The 24,407-nt window shown below is 37.3% G+C and overlaps 3 long non-coding RNA genes across 4 annotated transcripts; 1 reads left to right on the top strand and 2 right to left on the bottom strand.

The window, feature by feature from the left end:
• The first annotated feature begins 1,207 nt into the window (after nt 1–1,207).
• LOC126875354 (uncharacterized) lies at nt 1,208–8,425 on the top strand. Its single transcript, XR_007693359.1, has 5 exons — nt 1,208–1,771; nt 2,773–3,030; nt 3,122–5,689; nt 6,621–8,095; nt 8,167–8,425. It is a non-coding gene; the product is annotated as an uncharacterized LOC126875354 (long non-coding RNA).
• Nucleotides 8,426–8,432: 7 nt separating this feature from the next.
• On the bottom strand, nt 8,433–11,771 carry LOC126875360 (uncharacterized). The gene is made up of 5 exons (XR_007693366.1): nt 11,283–11,771; nt 10,792–10,888; nt 10,583–10,656; nt 10,445–10,523; nt 8,433–8,758 (listed from the first exon to the last, which is right to left on the bottom strand). It is a non-coding gene; the product is annotated as an uncharacterized LOC126875360 (long non-coding RNA).
• A 3,740-nt stretch (nt 11,772–15,511) lies between these two features.
• LOC126875375 (uncharacterized) lies at nt 15,512–19,055 on the bottom strand. 2 transcript variants are annotated; one of them, XR_007693387.1, is made up of 2 exons: nt 18,143–19,055; nt 15,512–17,903 (listed from the first exon to the last, which is right to left on the bottom strand). It is a non-coding gene; the product is annotated as an uncharacterized LOC126875375 (long non-coding RNA). The 2 variants fall into 2 exon arrangements; XR_007693388.1 differs by having other exon boundaries at nt 15,512–18,015.
• Between the last annotated feature and the right edge of the window lie 5,352 nt (nt 19,056–24,407).

Genomic DNA, 24,407 nt, shown 5'->3' on the forward strand with positions numbered 1-24,407 from the left:
ATTCTACAGAGAGCCATTATAAAAAAAATGACAAGACTTTTTTCTCTTATTAAAGCTACGCGATGTGGACAACGCTGTTTCATCAACTGCGCGATGGTAAACAACGAAACGTCCTTTCGAGAATTACTTAATAGGAAGAGAATGTATGAATGGACTAAACGCGGACGATTTGCAACTAATAAAACGGTTGAACCGCAGTATTTTTAATGCAGCGCGGTACAATCCTGCCGGCTAATGAGTAACTGGTGTCAAGCTGGAATGTTAATCGGCTAGAATTCATCAATCATTTGCACGAAGAAAATGTGGAACGACGTAATTTACGAAAACTAATCAGATACGTACGCATTATAACAAGAAAACGAACAGATATAAATCATAATTAGACCGTTGCAAAAAGTCTGGACTCGATATCGTTTCCATCGTACCTTTTTTTCAGTCTCTCTTTTAATCTTCTCTTTTCTAACCCTTCTGTGAAGAAAGCGGCAATTATTACACACGTTGATGGGCCATAATTTGTGAAACTATATTACCTTTGACATTGTTCCCAGTCGCAGTTCAAAAAGCAGCTATTTCGGTTATTGATTAGAACTTTTCAACAACGTTGAAATAAAACGCCAACATGACAAATCCATTTTCGTTAATTGCTTCATTTCAAACAATTTATTACACTCGCAGCTATAAATTTCCTGAAAGTAAGCGATATATCTGTGAAATTTACCATAACGTTAATAATACAAGTTAAGTAAACAATCTACCAAAGAAACATTTTTGGAACGTTCAATAGGATGCAAAAGTACTGTATGTAATTCCACAATCAATTAAAAGGACAATTGTGGTAATCGAATCGATTATTAATCGAATAGATCGATTATCGAATAGAATCGATTATTAAATTTTAAAATTGCTTGTCATATTTTTCTGCGATTTTCTATGTTATAAAAACATAATACTTCTTGACAATTAATAAAACTAATTATTTTAGAGCATCGTCCAAAGCTATCCTTTAAAAGATCAATCTCTCCTCGATATTTCCAGAATGACATCAACGATCTTTCACATATTCCCAGAAGCAGCAAAAAGAGAAGAAACTCCCTGATATCGAGGTAACGCGAACAATAGCATCACGTAATATCCAGCAGCAACGTTTCATGGAAGAAACATCAAGCTCGTAACGGCGAAAGCGCAAGGTGTCGCTAGGTTCTCGGCAAATGATTGACAAGCATGGAACTCGGCCGAAGCAAAGGACGCGGCAGAATGAAAAGTAGCAAAGCTATTCCTGCGGTTGGTGTTTCCTCCGGCTGCTCTCGACGCCAGACTCGCCAACCAGCCAACCAGCACCCTCTCCCGCGTGTCAGGCATATCATCAATCTTGTTATGTTTTCTCGCGTACTCGGATGTGGATTTAGACTCGAGACTCCGCCAAGATCTCTGGAATCGTAGGTGAACGCGCCCATCGCGAACCGTTTGTCTTCATTCGACCAAACTGATCAAAACCTGACTGCTGCTCTCTACCGGCGCGACCCATCCGCCGGATGTCGCGAGTGCACCCATTCCAACAAAAATTCCACGAGGAACGCTGCAATTTCTTTTTTGTGAGTGGATCGATGAGAGTTTTGAGTTTTTCAGCGATGTTTTCGTCGTGCTATCACCTTAGTGCGATTGTGGTTATGAGAAATTGCTCTCCAAGTGGAAAAAGTATTTTTGGAATAGTGGTGTATTTTATTCTTTTTATACGCGAAGCGGTGGAAGTATTGGCTTAACATGTGTAAAGGTAATTTACATATACATATACGATAATTTTGTAAATGTTCGCTTGATTATTTTACTCACAGTTAATCTCTGTCATTGTTATTCAAGAGACTGAGCTGACTGAATTTTATTCGGGGCTCTTCAGAATTCCAAGGCTGCATTTAATTGGTCATGGTACGATTGTATTTCAGAGCTGTAATACCAATTACAGCGCGATTTCAATTTCATTTCTTCTCCATTCTGATCGACTAAAGCTACGTACATAACTACGATGCAATAACTTCACGCTTCTTTCACTCGGAGATATCAAACGGAATTACAAGTGCAACGTTATTCAATTTACCACGTTCATTCGTAATTAATATAAATAATGCTACTCCGAATGCCAGTCATTTTCCTAGTTATTCCTCCTTCAGAATATCTCTTGCTTAAGATTGAATCGCGTTGCCCCATAATTGGATCAATCATACAGGACATCCCATAAAATATCAAAGTAAATTTCCCCTATCGAATATAAAAAATCTACTTTCAATTTACAATCGTTGCTCATACACAATATACAATCAAATAACTTAGCTTCCATAATTTTGGCTTCATAACCTCAATCTAAAATCATGTCCTTAAGATAAGATTCACCTACCATAAAACACCTTGTACCATGTCACCATGCGTTAAACTTAATTTCCACTGATGACGTAATCGCAGCAGACGATCAAATGTGAATCAGGTCATGCTGTTCCCAAACGCTTATTCTGTGATATATCGCATGGAAGCGCAGTTGAATCTCGAGCGCAGGTGCCGCTCGAAAAAGCGCTCGAATAATAAACCTACCGAATGAGAAGCGCGCGAATGCCGTAACGTTCTTGTAAATCGAGTCTAATGGAGAAACGCGCGCATCGAGTTGATGAACGTCCGGTTAGCAGTAACGCGGTTTTTACCGTTTATCCGACACCGTTGGCTCGCGACCATTTTTTTGCAATTTCATATAACTGACGACGTTTTGATGGGGAACAATGTTTACAGGTGAGTTAATGACCTCGAAGTCGAGCCGCTGATTCTAATGAAGAAATTCATGTCGGACCGTTGAGAGAGGCGCTAGCACGCTCTTGTGAAACGAGAGAGTTCTTCTGTCGGCTAAGGACACTTTGATGATGTTTGCGTATTAACTAATGATCCTCTCCACCTATGTGCATTCCCTGATGAAGGAAATTATGGTTGAAATTGATGCGCGCGCCGCTGTTAACGAGCCGCGTGCGTCGCGTGTTGCCATCTTTGGTTTAGGTAAGTGCAGCTGTTCGATGTTTTCCGAAACACGAAATTCGTAAGATTCTTAATACGAATATTTTGTGAATAATATTATGTAATTATGTAGGTCGACGTTACATACGTTCCGAGTTATTATTCAAGTAATTTGAATTTCTTTGGCGATGATTTAAATCTGAATTGGCGAAGATTAATAAAAGAGAAGAATAAAGGTTAATAAAATTTGAAAAGTAATATGCAACAGATTAAGATCCGAGGAATAAGAAAAAATTATATAATTCCTCGAGAATGACGCTAAGGAATAAATAAGTTGCAGGAAGTTAACCGCCATTATAAACATTTCCTCGTTAATCATAACGACCGGTGCATTGAAACATGCTTCATCGACCTTTGAGCAGGTTTTCTATTAGTCGTGCTCGAGTTTTTCCACGGCTAGCAATTCGCTCTGAATTGCAGATTTTCCATTTTCTTAATTGCAACGCGCGCTGTCACCCCTTTTTTCTTCCTATCGTCCAGGCAATCTGTAATGTGTCAGGATTACATACCGCGATTAGGTACTCACATATCGCAAATACATTAATACACTTTATCGATGGCTTACCTTGATCATTTTTTTACAATGCAAACGGTTTAAACAAGATTTATTTAAAATATAGTCGCATCCCGTCAGCGCAACGTTAAGTATGTGAATTAATCATCATAAATTATTGTTTTATAAGAATAAATTAATTTTTCTGTAGGTTTAAGTAAAAGCGTAAATAACTTTGATCTTCACCTTACTTGATTGAGATACGATTACCTGATCACGAGATACTAAAAGTCATCTAACTTACTACAATCTTCTTAATAGTTATCGAATTGCGAATTTTATAAGTGGGCTGTGGATTTTTATGCAAATTCATATTTTTATGAACACAACTGAAAAATAGAATCTACATCCTTACTCTGAATAATTCATATATTTTTATAATTCTTGAATTTCGATAAATACACAGCCAATTTATAAAAATACTATTTTACAAGGATATTTGATTGTAATCATAAGTAGCAAAAATGTAAGAAACTTCCATTATCATTATGTCGTTCTCGATTGAAACAAGGTCAATCAGGAATATTATTGTACAAATAGAATTATTAATCAGAAATATAAAAAAATTATTGAGCTTGTAACTTGATCTTCAGCGATGATCCGCCACGCAATGTGTTACATTTGATCTAATTTTACAATTCCGCTGTTCAGCTCGTTTACACGTTATCGATGGTATCACAAACATTGACTAACATTAGAAATAAAAACGAGTCGAGTTGCTCAATAATATCTACTCTCTAACAAGTTTCCATTCCATCGCATTCCAAGTACAATTTCACACAAAGGAAATCACTGGTCATTTAGAAAAATGTGCAGCGCGTTTGCCGCCATGAAACATTCTTTTTCCATCTGAATCGTTACGAAATCTTTGGATTTTTTCCCCCTTTACCTTCGCTCGGTTGTTACGAGCTCGCGCGCCTATGGATAGTGGGCAGGCTACTCGACCGGTAATTACGGCCGTGTATGCACTTCATTAGCACTTACGAACGGTTGCGTAACGACCGGCATGTCATTTTAATGTGAGCACGATCAAAGATTAATGGACGCGTCGCAGCCGTTACCGAAGGATGCAAGAAAACGCGCGCGCGAACGCTACGGCTTCTCTTATGGTCGACCGTGAATAAAAGGATAGGATCTCGAATTGAAAAAGATGAAACGACGGGCCGACTCTTACGCCGTGAACGAATCATTTTCTTTGTCGCTCTTCTGGAAAACGCAATCGGCTTAAATTCGACGTTTTTGTCGGATTGAATCTGGACAACGAGGATTCTTTAGACATTTAAAAATATCAGATAAATTGCATAGTTGTGTGGACTATGTATGTAATGGATGAACATTTATAGAATCGCTTACTTAATATTATTACAGATTCTTTGAAAATATGCCTCTCTGTATTCGGTATTCTTTATCTATCTAGAAGCTGTAATGCATCTGAATTCTCAAGAAAGTACATATTTCAACCTCAATTTAAGAATACTATAATCTTCATTGTACAGACAATTAATATACGAATAATAGATTCAATTCATCCTTATTATTCTCCTATTACAAAACGCATATTCAAAGCCTAATTTTAGCTGAATCTTTGTTATACAAATAGTTATCATTGAACAAATAAAAAATGAATTCCCAACCGACTTCTCTAGATCTTCAGCATTCTTTGCAACATTACACAATTACCGAATTAATTGTAGAAAGTAAGAAGCGTTTAACAGACTAACAAACCACGAAAATAGCGAACTTTCTAAATGCATCGAAACATACAATATTTCATTCATATTAAAAATAATCGACTCCCACAAACTTTGAACCCGCTTGTACGACCGTTGGTACAAGAATGTGCACGCTATAATGCAATGTGTGCATCGTGGCGTCAAGTCGGGTCGCCAATTGTAGAGCGCGGTTCATCGTCTACTAGCCTTTCTCTCTCAGTGTATTGTGTGTAGTCGTGGAATCGCGACGAGTTGCTATTAATAACGGTCATTAATTCTTGATCGCCTCTAACAGATTTTTTTTTTACATGGTAGAATCAGTTCGCATAGTTGAAGAACGCGTGGTTGAAAAACGATCGCGAGCAACGAACATGATGTAAGTCTTGTTAGACTACCAGCGTTATTTGCGAGTAATTGCATACCGGGATTAATGAAGACGTTCTCGCTTATGGCAACTGCGTTCTTGCCCCTCGCGATCTTCCGAACGAAGATCGTTCAACGAGAGGAAACGCTTGCAATTCGAAGTATTCCGCGTAACTGTGACTTTAATGATAAAATTCTTCGATCAAGGGAACGAAATATGCTAGAGAAATCGTGTTACAGCAAGTTGATTGGAGACGTTTGTATTACGCAATACGAATTGTTGAAAATTTGCCACAGTAAATTGATTTTTATCGTATTTTTAGAGTACTGTTTGCGCCGTTGTTTACATTGAAGATTAGTTTTAAGATTCTTAAAATAGTTATTGGTTCTAATCCAGTTTGATCTATTTAACTAGTCATCTCGACATTCTAGTTGCGATACGCTCTCTTGTATGCACTTGAGTGACTTTCGGTTTCGTTAATCAATTTCTTATAACCGATTGATGTTTTGAACCTTTTTCTGTTTCAAGAATTTCGTATGAACTCGTAAATTGTGCAATAAAAAATACATTAAATGAAGAAACGGTCGAAAAATTATAAGAGATGATGATTAAAAGTACTCCAAAGATCTATCTAAAACAATAAATTTCATGCGTTTTTAAGTAAGTGAAATTGAAATGTCCTCGACATAATTTTTCGACGTCGATATACAATAATTGGATAATTGCATTGAGATGTACACGCAAAAAGTGTGACCGTTGTTTCGAGACCGCTGTAGCTCTGTATGCACCACACAAACCTCTCTAGAACCGAATTTGTCGCCTCTTATCAAACAAATTCGGATCTACAGGGTAGATGTAGAGCATTAACTGGGCCTTCTCATATCGGCACATAAATCTTACGACACATGTTCTCTTTCCTTATAAGCTTCTTTACGATTTTTAGTAACGCACGTGCCGCTTTTAACTTCTTCGTTGGCCCAGTATGTGATCGAAGGTGTTCAACTGTCGTCTGTTGCAGTTCAGCTCGTTCACCTGAAAATATTTTGAGATCAGTATGCTGAAATTTATCATTGAATTTAACAAACTTAAAAGCATAGTGTCTACAAGCAGTTTTTATCTAATACATGCGTTTCGATACGAATTATTCTGTTGCTGTTCCAAGAAGCGAGATGCCTCTGAAAGGATTCGATGAACAGTTAAAAACTGGCGCTCTCACTAGCCAGGATCGAGAGTTGAAGCGCGAAGTCACTCGAGAATAGACCTGTTATGTCAAGTCACCGTTACAACGAACAGGGAAGCATCTATTTCTGCTAAACGTATCGCGAAACGAATATTCTCACAAAGGAAACCTGGCTCGATTGCAATTTTCAGAAAAATTATCAATCAAAGCAAAAAAAAAAACTAAACGATATTTAATAAAAAAATTTCTAACGGGAAGCTAACTTTAGCATTTCAAAGGATTTCGATTTCTAATCCAAGCAAATGTTTACAATTCTACATTCAAAAATTCTATGTTTCACCTAAAAATTCATCATACTTTCTTTCAAACTAACCTAAACTAAAACTACAACCCTTGAATGCGCCGCAAAGTTGTAACCCTAAGTTCAGCAAACAACGCTCAACAGTTAGTTAACAAAGAGTAATATTATTATTTCCATGTTCTCGAAGAAACTTTCTAAACATAGATCGAGTCGATGCATTCAAAGTAAGCCACGAATCATCGAAGCCAGAAACGTAATGGCGGCGCCGGTTCGTTCTCTACTCGAAGGTTTCGATACGCCGTTAAAGATAAATCCTGTTATGTCACTTGGCACACTTCTCGGACGTATATCATAGCAGGTTATCTTAGCGACAATAATCATATTACACCTGCACTACCGATAGTGATTGATGCTCGTCCCTGAGTTCGAAAGCACCTGAGCGTTAACGGCTCGCGGATGACACAGCTGAATGCAGGCAAGGCCGTGTTCTCCTTCGTCCTCTTTCTCCTCCCATTCCTTAGCGGTACAGCTCCTTTTATTTGAGCACGCGTGTCGATGTACCTTGCGTTTCCAGGTTACTTGGTCATCGCTGTTGTGTTTACCTGAAAATCAACGCGGGAACCTCGTTAGATTCGTTGTCTCTTCGTCCAACTTCGTTATACGGATAACAACAAAATGTGGATTGATCTTTTAAATGGATTTTGTTATTAGAATGTTGGTAATGAAAGGAAGAGGAGACAGAGGTATAAGAAGACCGAGTTCGGGAAGCGTTTTAGGACAAATTCACCAAAGTACGCTGCATTGCAAATACATGCATATCAAGAGAACACTTTGAAGGTGTATTTAATGTGTAATTTAAGAAATATTTAAGAGATTGAAAATGTTAATGTTGTGAGTAAACTGCGTTTATGACAGATTTAAGGATGCAAAAATATATGTATGTATATAACATGGAGAAATATATAAAATATCCAAAGTATAGTTTATTATCTATGTAAATATTTGCAGGTTAATTAGAAGAGTTATTCCATTCGAATTGTACAAATATAGAAGATTAATTTGCAGGATTAGGTGTGTTTCGTAGATTGTCAAAATATTTAACCTAACGAGGTTATTTCGCCTGGAAAATCGAAATCGATAGGTTTGCGAGATTCTTCGAGGGTTAGTCCTCTCAAAACCTAGTCTTCCCTTTACGAATTGGGATTAACTGGAATTAAGGCAGGTCGAGTCAAAAACCTGGCGTTAAAGTAGACGTTTTATTTGTATGTTTAAGATCTAACGATTTTCAAAACTTCCAATTACAAAGAAGCTCCTTAAGCTTCGAAGACTTCCGAATATTATGCCAATTTACGATTGCTAATACACCGTTCGAGCCGTTCGAGTGAGAGGTTATATTTTAACAAGCTTGTCAGAAACTTTAATCCCTCGAAAGACGACTTTGACGATGACATCCGAAACGATTCCTTGGACGCATACATATTTCTCGCCAGACGTTGATTTGTTCCCATGGGAAGGTTGTAATCTCTCCATGGGGATCAATAAGTCAACACGAATATATACCTAAAGAAGCTCGATCACTTTTGTCTAGGCTTCTGATTACCTAAAAAAACATTCGGAATTTTTCAAATTGAGAAACGTATATTGCGATTACATAACCTATAATATTATCCCAAATAATAACTTTCCAGAATATTTAATACTCCTTTAAACTAGCCGAATAAGATATACATGACAATCTTGAAAATTTACTCCTAATAGTTGCATAAATAACTGGAAAGACATTGCGAATAATTTTTTAGCTAAAACTGAGTAAACCATATTTCAATTCCACAATCCATAGAATCAACACTATTTCTTCATGGAATTTTAATAATATTCAGCACTTCTTAAGTCTAACCAAAAAAGATATAGATATGTAGCGGTACATGAGCTGGAGGACAATTCGCTGTTGTTTTGCCTCGCAGTATCAATATCGTTAAAATATACAGAATGTAATAATAAACCAACTCCGGGCAAAGCAATGTCGTCGCCACGTGTAACCGTCTAACAAAGGCGAATGGAAATGTATCCCCTCGACCAGTATAAACAAACATGATCGTAAGATGATCTGTTCTTCGGTCTCAGTCTCGATTTTATTAGCGATTAGCACACAGTCTTTAGCGAACATTATTGTAACGACCCGTAGCGACTCTGTATTTATAATTATTTTAAAATATATTTGATAAATTATTTTAAAATATATTTTAAAATATATTTGATAAATTATTTTAAAATATATTTTAAAATATATTTAATATATATTTAAAATATATTTTAATATATATTTAATATATATTTAAAATATATTTTAATATATATATAAACATCGAGTAATCTCGTCATTAAACTATCACACGACCAACCATCCTCCCCAGATATATGGGTCTATTGAATAATACCAAAACTACGAACTATTTAAAAAAAAATAATGATAATAATAAATACAATGAGAATCGTCGAATTTTCGAAGCGTAGAGGGCGTACTCCTGCAGGAAAAGCTCAGCATTCGATAGGTGGAGCGTCGTCGAGTTTCACGATGTCTCCCTCTATCGATTCACCCCCTGGCACGCCATTACTGGCTACGCGGACCGATGTCGGCGACGCTATTATCGTTGCCCCCGCCCCTCCGCCGTATTCGCATAATTATCGGTATTAGAACTGTTGCGCAACGGCCGTTGAAAGCTTTCTCGTTGGACTTAACATACGATCGCATAATGGAACTCATGTGAACGACATACACACGCCAATTTCAATACCCTAGAAAATACGATTCGCGGCATGTTGCACGAGCAAATGGGGAGCAGATAATAAGAAAATATGTTACGCATGAAGTACAAATACAGGAAGATTTACATTTCTTGTTGATCAGTTAATAATTACCAGACTGTGGATTTTTAAGTGTATATGGAAAGGCATATAGGGCGCAAACATATATAAAATATGAGAAGTATAATAATATTATAATATTTCATAAATGAGATAAATCACTGCTTAGATTCCATTTCTTGAATTATTTTCATGAAAATATAAATTTCCATAAATATTATCAACACAGTCTAATAATTTGATTTGGAATAGGAAGTTTAATGTTTAGTTAGTTTAAATAATAATGAGTTACATAGGTGGATATCAATTTTGGGAAATTTCAATCTACTTGAAACTATTAATTGGTAATAGTAAAAGACAGAGGAATAAATGATAATTATGTGAGGATTGGAATTTAAGTTTAAAAATGTTATTTATATACCTGTGATACGAAGATTTTTGTAGCAGAATGTAGCAGAAATTAGATGAAGTTTGTAATTTGATGGTGAGTGAAGTCACTCCTGAAATAGAGTACAGAGTTAATTTACATCGTCGTTCCCTTTCATTTATATTTACGTACCTGCCGATTGCACAGCGTAATCCAACATCTGTAGAAAATGTTTTGATTCCAACGGTGATGGTCACTTTCAGTATCTAAAATGAACGATTCGAATACATTCAGAATTTCTCTTATACCTGAATTTGCAATTCACTGAATTGAAGGCGTATAAGTTAGAATAAACTCTATTTGAAATGTTGCACAAAGAACATAAATGATATATAGAGTACCGTATAAGTGACGATAAAAGCAGTCGAGTCAGCATCAATCAACCCTTTCACCGCTCGAGCCCCTCTTCAGACAATCGACATCCGCACCCTGCCGCCGCTGAAATATAAACCGACCGTCAAACTTTTACCTCATCAGCGCGTTTTTTAAACGGAAACTTTCACTTTCACACGACGAACGTTTCAACACTGAGAAATGATCGAGAAAATACTATCTTGCGATAAGAGTACAAGTAAAATGAAATGTAGTACGTCACAAACTCTAATCCAAAAAATGTCTACATCTCTAAACAAACATTGCCAAAGTTCTAGAGAACAATATATATTACAATACAAACTACGAAACATAACCACCACATCATAATGACACACAATGCCAACCGTCAAAAATATAAATTCACATAAACAGTATATAACATTATTGAACGATTTATCACCGGCTTCTGAAAATGCACAAAAGCAATTATCAGGAAAAATTGAAAGAGCAATTCTACCACGATACACCACGATCCACTATATGCCATAGATCCGACAAATCTTCTTCTGAACTTCTCGAGTCCTAACGATGTTCTTCGACAACGCAGCCGTGTTTTCCTGACGATCGATGCACCATCGTGTCGCGGTCAAAGTAGAGTAGATAAGGCCCGGGCAGTTAAGTCGATCCTCCTCAACGTGAGGAATATAAAGAGGAACACCGGCTGGTCTGATGGCTGGACGGGACGTGATGGCTGAACCGACGAATAAACCAATAAACGGCGCAACCATCTGCTTGCCAGCCGGCACATCTCTGTCTCTGTTTCCGTCCCTTTCTCTCTCTCGTTCCACGGCCTTTCGTCCTCTCCATTCTTCTCCCCTCGATGCTTCTCTCTTCCTCACCGTCTCTCCCCCTCGCTCTGTCTCTGTCTCTCATACACTGTTCTTGTTCCCCCTTGCTCCCCAAGCAGCGTCGTCACTGGCAGCAGCACCATTTTATGCGATCCTGAAATGAAATCCATGCGAGAGGGCTCAGCATTCGTAGGGAACTCCCGCAGCTTTTATTCCACGACAATGAACGAAGCCATCCAGTTTCCACCGTCTCTTTCTTCCCTTCTTTCACTCTCTCTCTTTTTTCTCTCCCTCACTTTCTCTTCTCTCTCTCTCTTTCGGTTGGTGAAACGCGATTTTCAGTCCGTGTCGGAATTTCCAGCGATAACGCGGGCCCCATGGTTCCTCAAGGGAACCCTCCCTATGGTTTCTATCCACATCCCTGTAGTTTCTCCCTTTCTGGGGTAGCGCAGAGGCAAGTTGCACTGGGTTTGCGAAAATGAAAGTACGGGCCGTAAGATGTTTGAATGGCTGGATAGACAATCGATCGTGAGACTGTTTCCTATCGATGACACAGCGAGATGAAAGTTTGTGTAACTGCGATATGATAGTGTTTGACGAGGTTTCTCTGTGTTGGAATTGATCTTTGCTGAGTTTACATGCTGAATCTTTTGGAAAAGCAGCTTTACATGCTATAAGTAGGATTTTTATGCATTTGTGGAATGCAAATGCACATAACCTAAAAGTATGTATGAAATGTGTAAAATACAGGTTTCTAGCTGGCTTTACCTAGCTTCCATCTTTTTGCTCATATTCGTAAAAATATGAATTTGCATAATTATCCGCATACTTATCACAGTATTTATGCGCTGGATTAAACAAGGGATTATGTTACTATATAGAACGTAATTCTAAGTTATGGTTATCTTTGCCCGTTAGTTAGTGGATGATCATGATTGACGGTGTTTTTCAATGTCGTAACTGGTTTTTATTTTTCAGTGGATTGTTTGAACGATCTGTTTCACGCGTTATACGAGTACCGGAATAAACGAGAAATTATTATATGGGATATAATTGTGGGTCACGTTTATCTTTTTGTGTTAGCTTAAACGTATCTTTAATTTGACACGATAGTAATACTACACGATATTTAATACGATCTTGGAAAGGATACGCGGCAACCAGATCGTAGATCTTTCAGCGGTAAGCTGACCGAGACTATACATTATTCATGATAATTAAACGTAACGAGACTAGGCCGACTCGTAGAATAATGCATGTATCAGGAACAAAGCAGACAACTTGTACATATTATAATAACATCTGTACTGAATATCTAATAATAAGAAAACATAACCAGATTTCAGATCTATAACTAAAACTAACAACTCTACTTCCATTTCCTCGACAATTAAATTGAAGTTTAATAATATATGTATCGTTACAATTGCTGTACAAAAGGTAAAGGGATAAAAAGAAAGAAATAATACCTTGTAAGAGTAAAATTCAGCAAAAGTTAAATTTCGAGCATTTGGAACCGTGTAGCTGGCCAACGAATCGAAGGTCAATCGGCCGCCATTATTCCCTGCCTATTAACTGCTAAGGTCCACGATACCTGCTTCCAGTCAGGACAAGAAAAAAGTTGAACAATAGTATACACCGAGCATCCCTGTTACACTGCCGCAATAAAACTACGCTGCATTCGTAAAACCGGACGCCGAATTCTCGGAAAATTTTCAGGGGCCCGTTAATTTTGCCATTTAACGTAGTGTCCAACACTCGTCTAAAAATATCTTTCAGGGAAAGCAATAAACGCGAAGATTTATTAGTGAAAAATATTTAGACGTTGTTGCTTTATGGTACTAATTTCAAACTTCGCATTGTGCAAGTTGCAAAGCAAACGTTTGAGTAATTTTTTTGAAAGATAGTACGACTCTTTGAAAGATAATACAAAAGGTTAGGTTGTGTAAAAGTTGGAAAGAAAATTTTGGAGGAACTTGAGTAGAAAGTGTATGTACCTCATTGTTAACATTCTACGTTTTAAGAAAAATGATTATTTCAAGTCTAAAATTTTGTAAGAGACTTTACTTTATAACAATTTTAGAATAATTTCCATAAAAATGCACGCTTCATTGTTAAGTAACAGTCGAAATTCAAAAAATAGTTATGACGCAATGTTGCTCAAACTTTGTATCGCCCTATATAACCTACGACTTCTTTAAATTTACAATTCCGCTGGTAGAACGTATTTATGGCTCGCAATGCACCAATCCAGAATCGATGATAACTTTTTTATCGAGGATCGAGTACAAAAAAGTGACGGATACTCGGAGCCCGGGTAAATTAACGTGCAGTTTGTAGCAGCGCGTATCGGTGTCAGTGGTGGGAATCGACTTGTGCCCATATGGCGAACTATAAAAGACTAACAAGAACTCGTTGCGAGTCCCATGGTCGAATTGCGGCGCATGACGTCACTTCTCGCGGAAACGTGTTAATTTATTGCAGCGATGCTTTAATTTCTTCACTGCAGCCGTCCGTCGTGAAATTGCGCGGAAACAGCGGGAAAGCTTTGCGGGAAAACATTGCATTAAAATTCAGTTCCGTCTTCATTGGGCGCAACACTGGTTCTTAAGAAAAAATTACTAAATTCTTATGTTTCTATTCTTGTCAAAGTCCAATTCATTATCAAGCTTCGACATTTTTCGTTTGTGCAAAAATCTTCAAATATTGTACTCTGCTGATGCTTTGAAACTATGAAATTACCGAGTATGTTTAAAAAAAGAAAGAATATTACCAAGTTCTTAGATTTCCAGTTCTATCAAATTTCAAAACACTAAAGACCAGTTCGCTGTCTGAGTGCAAAATTCTTTCTATTCACGAGTCATTGGTTATTCTAATTTATTTCCATATAAGTATCACAAGCAGAAGACTTCGTATCTGAATAAAAAATAAATCTAAATGTCGAACTGGTTTCTCCATTTCATTCATTTTTCATCGACACTTTTATCGCGAAATCGACAAGTCGTCACGCGAACGTTGGGGCAAGCGGATCGTTAAATGTTTTAACGGTAGGACGAGCAGCTGTACATTTCAATGAATTCACCGACCACGGTTTAACTTTCGTTGAATGTGCATCGCGCCTACGCTCATTTCCATTTCATCGGAATAAAAACAGGACTCTGACGAGATGTGGTAGCGAACGGTTGTCAGTGGCGGCCTCGCGCGTAGTTCTGTTAAAATATTGAAACGGTTATTGGCTCGTATTTCAGACATGATTGCTGGCCGAAAATTGGATCGGTTATTCCAATAACCTATTTGCATGTGAATTTCGAAATTGCTTGAATTATATCCGATTTTCTTTTCATATTTCTATCAAGCGATAAATTCTACATTTGGTAGTAACAGAAATAATATGAACTAAGAGTATAGAATAGAAATAATATATAGTAAGAGTATAGTATTAGAAATAATATATAGCCTTGAAAAATCTTGTAATCTTGTAACAAATGGATAGTGGAAATAATTTCAAAATGAAAATAAACTTTTCTATAGGAAATGATAGGATATTTGAAACGATAAATTTAAATTTAGTAAGCACGTAGTTATGAATAGAATTACAGAGTGTTGGAATGACGTGTTCAACAGAGAAACAGGTTGAAAGATTGTGAACGGTTCCTTGAATGTGCAAAAATCACGGTGCTTTATATTTCCGAGGACATCGATCATCCAACAGTTTGTCATGTCATGCCATTTTTTGTTCATTCAGGTGCCGATTCACCGGACCTGCCGATATGTTTTAACTAATAACACATTCGACGAACGGCGCCTACGGTGTAGATCGATTTCACAGTGTCAGTAAACCGATTTCAAAGTGAAATTGAGATAAAGATGCTTGAAGAATCGATTGAAATATCAACTATCCCTCGGATTCTGTTTATTTCATTTTCATAATCTGATCCTCAAGTTATTTTCGTTAAGCCTAAGTTAGTTTCAACTTTTAATAGCTTCTATTACTCTTCTTCAAATAAACTGACACTGTAAGAATCAGGTCACAATGTCCAGAAAAGAATCATCGAGAACTGTGAAATAATGAAGCCAGGACGAAGATGGACCATAACGTGGAACGTGCCGACGAGTTTAGGGATCGGTGGACTAGACGTGGAATGTGGACCGAGCCGAGTGAGTCCTTGATTGGAGTTATAGCCGGTTTGCCCTTGTGCTTACGCATCTACCGAATATTGTCGTTTTCTTGAACAGACTCGAAAACGGCTCATTAAATACAGTCACGTAGGGCGTTGCAAATGTTTTTTGTAGTTGGAAACTCGTTCTAAGAGAAATCATTATGGACGTCATAAAGAAGATATAAGACAAAAATAAAACTATCAAGGCAATACTATTTAAATCAGATATACTTATCATTCCTCCATTTGGAAGATTATGACCGGAAGATGGTTTTATTATATTTTGCGAATTTTGAAGTACTCTGCTATTGCATGGGTCACAGTTACATTCTGCAAACATGGCCAGCCATTGTTCGGAGACTCACAGCGCCACGGAAGATTAACTCACACATTATCTTGAAAAATATCACGGATAAGTTCGGTCGTATTCGGGTCGAGCGAAGATCGACTATGATACTGGCAATAATGAAAATAACTTTGTGTCTTCCTGAAGTCGAATGTGAAGAACAGATTGGTAGTAATTGCAGTAACTGTAAACACAATAACTTGTTATTTTTTACTTCAAAGCTTCTCTCGCGTTCTATATATTTACATACAAGTAAGCGTTGAAAGTAACCGAACACGTGGATGGATTAAGAAACAAAAAAATGTATCATTGATCGATATATTGGGTTGGGAACTAAGTGATTGCGGATTTTGTCAATAGATGGTATTGACACATTCTTTTGTTTTGTTAACCTGTTCAAAGCACCTAATCTATTGTACGTCTGACTAGATGACATCGTTAGTATCCTTCGTATTCAACAATAAGCTGAAAAATTGACACATCGAGTTTCGTACAAATATTTTAAAAACAACGTCTAACTCTGTTACAAATAAAATAAAAATAACGCTACAGGAAATGAATAGTGTTTCCTGAGTAACGAACTAAGTAACTGAGTAACTTGTAAAAGAATGGCCACTGTAAACCGCGAAATTATCGGGGGAAAAGTGAGAAAGAGGTATCGCGCAGGGGGTGGTGGATCGATCGGGTCGGCGTATAATTCCGCGGTCACCTTTTCGTTGGTTGCGAAACGAACCGAAACCGAAGTGTGCCGTGGTTGAGGAGCAGATCGATCAGCGTCCCGCCAGATTCCGAGATGTTGGCCGAAGCTCATGAAATCCACCACCGTCGGCGCCACTGAGCCGACTTTTCGCCTGTTCCAAATAGAAACGTAACGACCAACCGGTCCCCGATCCGACGACGACGAGATTTGACTCACCGGACGATTCATCTTTCGCAAAGATTTACAAGGATCTCGGTTTATCTGGTATTCTTTGTGTCACAAGGTAGAACTTTATCGTAGAATAAATCCTGAATGCACGAGGTTGTATAAAAAATTAAATGAGCAATAGCAGAAGACTTGGATATTTGATCTAAAGAATATATATATTTAGTGTACAAGAACGTTCACATTGGAGGTGATATTTTTTATGATTCGACTGAATTATACTTTATTGTAATTAATTGATAGGCTACAAAGTCTTAGCTAATTAATTAGCTAACGGTAATTGATTGCTAGACTATAAAAACAAATTTATAATTAGATTTGAATGTATTTCAATTAGATAAATGTTAAACACTCGTTACTGTAGATGATTATTCACAACAATGGAACTATATTAGTTGCAATGAATGATATTGATTTGGTGTTACAACAAATCGGATTTCAGTAGAGAAAATACTGTAGAGTTTATGATATGTTAAATTTTGTAAAAACAGGTTGTAACGATAAAATATGATAATTATATACTTCCGTAATAACTTAAAATAAATTCTACCTGAACCTGTAAATTATAAAATAAATTCTATTTTGATAACAACGAAAGCATCAGAAAAAATGTAATTCTTTAGAGTAAATAAGCAGCCGCTATATAGCCCAATAGGATTAAGATTTAAATGCAAGAAGTATCGATCATCGATCATATAAATTAGAGATCGTATACTCACTGGAACGAAAAACATCGGCCCTTTGATAATAGTTTCCAATACATAACTAAAACTTTGCTAGACGTTCCGTCAGATTTTCCACTATGCCTGGTCTCGTCTGAAGTGAAATGGTAGCAATGGATTTTCCGCGAGTCTGCGCTCTGAGGGTTGAAAACACATGCATTAACATCGACGTAATTATTGTGACCTCTTAAGGTATCTTCGTACTCTTCTATTTCTACCAACTGAACATGCATATCATCGCCAAAAGATCTGCATACAGACAAAAAAAACCAGAAGCAGCAAGTCATATTCGTTTCTTCGACGTATCTTCATCCTTGACAATTCCAACATCAAAACCACTATTCACTTCAAACGCGAAAACAAAAAATCAATTTACCAGCGTAGAACAATTTCTTCGTCCACCCAATGACATCCATTTTGTATCTTATCAGCACACAAGATCAGAGGACACCCTTAAACGTCACACCATATCATTCTCTTCTCTTGCCTTAATTACACCATGAAATATTAATCACATCGACAAAATCGTTAAATACAGATTTTTCATTACTATTAATCAACGATTTGATTATTTAAAATGACATTTTAAGGAAACGTTTGAACACGATGCAAGCACAACGCGACATTTGTAGACGATCACGGGTCACGCACAAGCGCCATGGGACGTGGATTCGGCGAGTTTGCGTGGTAGACAGCTGGATCGACGCTGGGCGTCGCCATCGTGGGGTTGAAACGAACAGTATACAGCGGGGTGGCGTTGCTTCAGGACTTGAGAGGGGGAAGTCCGGCATAGTTACACCAGCACACAGTGGCGTGTCCGATCGGCTCCACGGAGACTTGCAGACTGTTTCATGATCCGGCCTCGTCCCTCCTCGGGCCAGGAACAGTCATTAACATAAATTGTCTTCGGTGACAGTTATATCCACCACTCTTCGCACAGTCTCTACCGAAATAATATTAAGCCGCGGAACTTCTGCCCTCTGGAGAGGATTCATAATCAATTCGATTTTCTCAAATCTCCGTACGAATAGAACTGGACCGTGTTCTGGTTAAAACATGTAACTAAGTTGTCATGTATTTTATTATTTTATGCTTCTATCGCGGAATATTATGGAGTTATGACATGAATGTAATTAAGTACTTGTAATGTTAATAACTAAAGCTTATAAGAATAAAATATTGCGAATGATATTTACATGAATAATTTTATAATAATTTTATAATTTAATGAATAATTTTCTTGTAAATATGAAGCCTGTTGGAAAGTAAGTAAGCACGTTGTGCATTCATTTGTGGTACCTAGAAGCTAGTGATGAAATATTATGAAACTAATGTTAAGCTTGCATCAATTGCATTTAATCAATTCTATGGTTATATCATTATCGGACTTGGAATTCTCGTTGCTTTGATAACATGGCGTTCGAAATTGTTTGCCATGATTCTTGGTTGTATCGTGTTCTTTATGTTAGCTATTAAACGATGCTATCGAAGATGCTTTCAGTGGCCTTCTTTGTGTCCCGTAATCAACGCGTGTCAAGAGCTTCTTGAAAGCGATAAGATTCTCTCTTGGTAGACAAAAAAAAAGGTCGACGAACAAAATTTGTGCAGTGATCTTGATGCGCTGACCGGTCTGGATCGAGACCTTCCTTTCGCGATTATGCGTCGATTATGTGTCAAGAATGGCTATAGGTTGTTACAGTTATAATTTAATTATTTGAAAGAAAACATAGAAATATTCAAGAGGAATTAAGATCTGCGAATAAATATTATTTCTATTTATGGAGATGAAGTGTTTGTAATGAAATCATAACAGATATGATAAATCGAACTGTAGAAGACCGTAAGTGCAATGCAGTGTAAAATAAAAATTATATTTTGAGGTTATTTATATATCGAACAATTGTATGGTGTAGATTGCGGCATCTTGATCCTATTTATATTCCGCATTCCTTATAGCAGTAACTCGTTCGTGATAGTGACCATGACCTTGAGTTTGTCGACGTTTTCTGATGGATAGCCTTCGAAGATTGCATAGTCACGAATAGTATTCCAGTCATTGATCACTGTTGCGAGATATTCCGCTGCGATAGCGGATATTGCTCACCGTGTTTTGATTTAAAGTCTGCGAGCCTTCAGATTTCTATTTTAAAGCCACTTTTAGAATTATGTCATTTTATCTGAATGTGTAATGTAATTTTGGATCAACATTTCTCCTTTCCATTGATCTATTATGCATGGTAATAACACTTCGCTCCTTTCATCCTTAATTTTTCTCTATTCTGGTATTAATACTAAAGAGCGTTCAGAGTAAAAATATATTTCAGAGTAAAGAAATTATTAGTTAATAAAAACAATTGGAATTTCCCTAACAATTGGAATTACGCTATTGAACAGAAATACTGTTTACTTTACCAATGTGGGTAATATAAAAATTAGCTCTTTAACGATTGTATAATTGTAAACTATATTAACGATCGTCAAAAAATCAGAAATGTTGCTACGTCGCAGACAAACAATGGTAGAAAAACAAAAGACATGCGACTTTACCGATCGTAGATGATATTGCATGGTCCGTGATCATTGACGGGATAGACGTGACGTTAAATGGAACTTCGTGCCTCAAGCTGAAATACCGACCTGGAAAATATCTGGGTGTTTCTTACGCCCTCTGCGATTTTATACGGAGAACACAAGAAATAGAAACAAATGACTGACTCGTTCAACCACAGACGAACCTGCCTTAGGCATGGTTGCACTCGTATAGTCATTATCATGTCTATTCTTATCCTAGTTAATGGCTAAAGTCGAACTGCGATAATGTTGACGGTCGGTACCTATCTATCGATACAGAAATTGAATATTACAGAATGATAATTTATTATACACATACATAAATTATACGTACATATACGTAAAATATTCTTCATAAAAGTATTGTATATAATATAATATTTTTATAGTATTAATAGTTTACTAGTAATAATTACAGATTTTCCGGACGATGATTTTCTGAGTGATGAAAGTTATATTATATTTTTAACAATAATGAATATTTTCATTACAAAAAATACATTGATCGATGAGTGCGTTCTGTTTGGTCTAAATAAATATGTATATACCTTTATTGTAAATTATTATTAATAGACGATATAGTTTTTAATTGAACGAAAATAACAATTGTTACCGACGGGTTTTATTTCAAAATACAGTTCCTCTGGTTCGTCATAGTGTTGCATCTAAAAACGTGCGCTGTGATCTTCGCTAACTGGAAATTCGTCTATGTATTTGTAATGCCATAAATGACATATTATGATATAATATCATGTGTACCGAAACAATCTAAATTTGTAAATTCTTTCGTAAATATTGACATAAAAATTAAATCGCTGTCGTACTTAGAATTTACATTTATATACATCTACGTATTTCGCGTAATAAGGGGTTTGTTTAATTAATTAGAATAGATCAAAAAGTTTAGTTGGTTTGACGTAAACTTGAATCACAGACAAGTATACTTAGTGCGTGAATTTTAACATTCCTTCGCCAATGTGGTGAGCCCAGGTGGCCGTAGGTCACGCGTAGCCGACTCCACCCTTCGAGTAGTAGGCTTAACCAGAAAGGCCCACCTCTCGTCAACATCGCCCCCCACTTTCTCTTGACATAATTTGATTCATGATGGCTGTACGACGACCAGTGCGCCATCTTATAACGTGTCTCTGAATTGTTGAACATTTCTATCGCTTGGTACTGTAGATCACGAAGAAACATAGATCTACCATCGGCTACGAAACACACATACTGTGCTTACAAAATGGTTATCGTTGCTTTCTCGTAGATGGCAGAATTTTCACTTCGTCTAAGTTTCAGCTTTTATACAATTTAGCATTTCTTTCAATGAGTTATAACGTTAAAGTCATCACTTAATTTCTCTAAGAATATTAAATATTTCTTATTAAATAATTATTCTCATTAAATAAGTTGCTGCTCTTCGTATCGTAAGATTCTTTTCACTTATTGAATTTTCAACTTCGATAACTCAAACTTAATAGTAGAAAAACTGAATTCAATGTTAAATGCTATTATAGGCAACTTTTTAATATGATATAACTTATAATTAAATTTGTAGGATATCAATTTTATCAGCAGACATAACGAAAGTTTTATCGTCAACTTTGTGTCAACCACATTTTTAACATTTCATACGGCGTGCTTCTCGTCGTACGTCCAAGCATTACGCAATCTCATAACAACGCTCGTCGGCCTAAACGCGCGAGCACGTGTCACATCACGTTTTCAGTCTTCCTGACACCAGAGCAGTTTTGTTGGCTGAAGTCTTACCTTCGTGCTCCCATGGGGCCAGTATTCTAGAACATGTAACTGACACTGGTCAGAGGAAAGGCATGGTTCCTTCCTCATTGAAACTGACGCTGACTGAATCCGCGCAACACAGCAACGTCTGCCCTTTCCTTTGAATTCCATCAGAACAAACTTAGAACCAACCTAGTTGCGATTTAAAAACATCTCGATATCTTGTCTAAAATATTTTATTCCTATTTTTTGATGTCTATTTGGCCCTCAGACGACGATGGCGGAAACAATTTTCACCCATACGGATATTTCATCTTTATTACTTTCTTTTAGGTTGGCAATTAAGTGATTGCGGATTTTGTCATTAGGTGATATTGACATAATCGGCAATCACTTAGTTGCCAACCTATAATATGTAACATAGGTTACATTTGCATATCACAATTTTCTGAAATAGTACGAACGATTTTACTTTTTAAGTTAATGTAATTATCGCAATGGCGTAAAAGGCCTTCTTAACCTATGATTACGATCAGATCTAGGACTAAGATTAAGATTAAAAATTCCATTACTTGATCAGGTATACCAACTGAAAACCATAAATTTGGTTTATAGTTCAGGAAGCCAATCGTAAGCATAATTCACAAGAGTGAAACGATACTCGAAGCCAACGAGTTAAAATATTCACTACGCATTAAAATGCAAACTTTATTTATTCACATGAGCGTTAAACACGAATCGAGGAATCCTAGATTAAAAGGATCAAGGTCTTGAAACGCAGAGCGTAGAAATTCAGAAGAAGACACGTAATATTTCGCAATGTAAGAGTGGTTGCCAGGCGACACTGTGTCCCGAAACGAAAACCAAGGCACAGGCATAGTTATAAGAAATGAAAATCGATTAATCCGCAGACAAGTTCTCCCACAGTTTCTCAACGAGTAGAAGGTTCAGGTTCGCTGCCAAGATTCCGGTGACTGGAACACAACGACAAGAAGAAGCGGCATGACAGGCCTGGTCGGAAAGACGCGACAGCTCCGACCCAGACCACGACAATAGCAGTCGGCGTTGACACTTCGATAACTCGTGAATCAATATAGGAAAGAGAGGAAGGCTTTCTTAGAAAAATGACGATAGAATGGACGCAGTTGTTCGCGGCCCCCGCGCTCTTCCCCCTCCTCTTTCTTCCACGCGTTCCGAAGCTGCTGCCAAATCTCAGCCCGTCACCGGCCCGCGTGATTGATATCTACTTCGTCTCGTACGCGGCCCTTCCCTTTATTCCCTCCGATTCCCACCGCAGTCCCGAGGAGAAAACTATTCCCGTTCGCGCTTTTGTTTTAAAACGAAAGCCCCAACTCGATTTCACTCGGTTAAGGGTAGCTCCTGTGTCTTTTCTGAATCGTAGTTCTCGAGACTTCAAATCGATTGAATATCGATTCCTCGATTTTACAATTTGTGGTTCTGCAAGTTGCATTCGGAGATCCGAAGTAAGGTTAAGTCGCATGAAATTTTTATGCATCGATCTATCTTGTTTTTTCTCGATTTAATCTGTTTACTAAGAAGGAAGGGGTAACTCTTTATTTCCATAATAACTCCTTTACGATATATTTTTTTTAATTCTGTCTCTCCACTTATTTATTTATTTATTCGACGCTAGTTTGCAAATTGTGATTTATCGATTGAATATCGATTCCTGGATTTTACAATTTGTGGTTCTGCAAGTTGCATTCGGAGATTCGAAGTAAGGTTAAGTCGCATGAAATTTTCTATCTTGTCTTTTCTCCATTTAATCTATTTACTAAGGAGAAATAAATTTCAAAATAAAATACGTGTTTTAGATAGCAAGTTATCTACGACAAGAGTCTGATCTAAAAATCAGAAAGAACATGGAGATCATTTACGAAAACCTCATAATTTTTCAAACTCTTCAACGCGTTCTCTTATGCTCCGATGTAAATACTATCGTTCCATCGTATCCAATCATTTCACAATCCACAAACCGGTAACTCTTTTCTCGGGTCAGTAGCTTTAGTTATGTTAAGAAACATCGACCAGACCGCGGTTTCAACGTTCCATCCTCATCATCGGTACGAACGCAATCCTCGGGACGACGTCGACAGGTTAGGCGATGGAGTGCTAGTCGAGTTCCGCGGCCGTCACGTCGCAGTGACGAGTGCCCTCCCTCTGCATCCCCCGACACTCTGGCAGGCCATCGAACGGGCCAACAACCTAACATCAGGCAACGCCACCTACAACCACCCTCGGAGGCAGAGGGCCCTCCAGGTTCTCCAGAACCGCGGGCTCACTCCCCCCTTTCACTCTTTGCTTCTCTTCTC

The sequence above is a fragment of the Bombus huntii genome, chromosome 18 (assembly GCF_024542735.1).
Source record: "Bombus huntii isolate Logan2020A chromosome 18, iyBomHunt1.1, whole genome shotgun sequence".
NCBI classification, from domain to species: Eukaryota; Metazoa; Arthropoda; class Insecta; order Hymenoptera; family Apidae; genus Bombus; species Bombus huntii.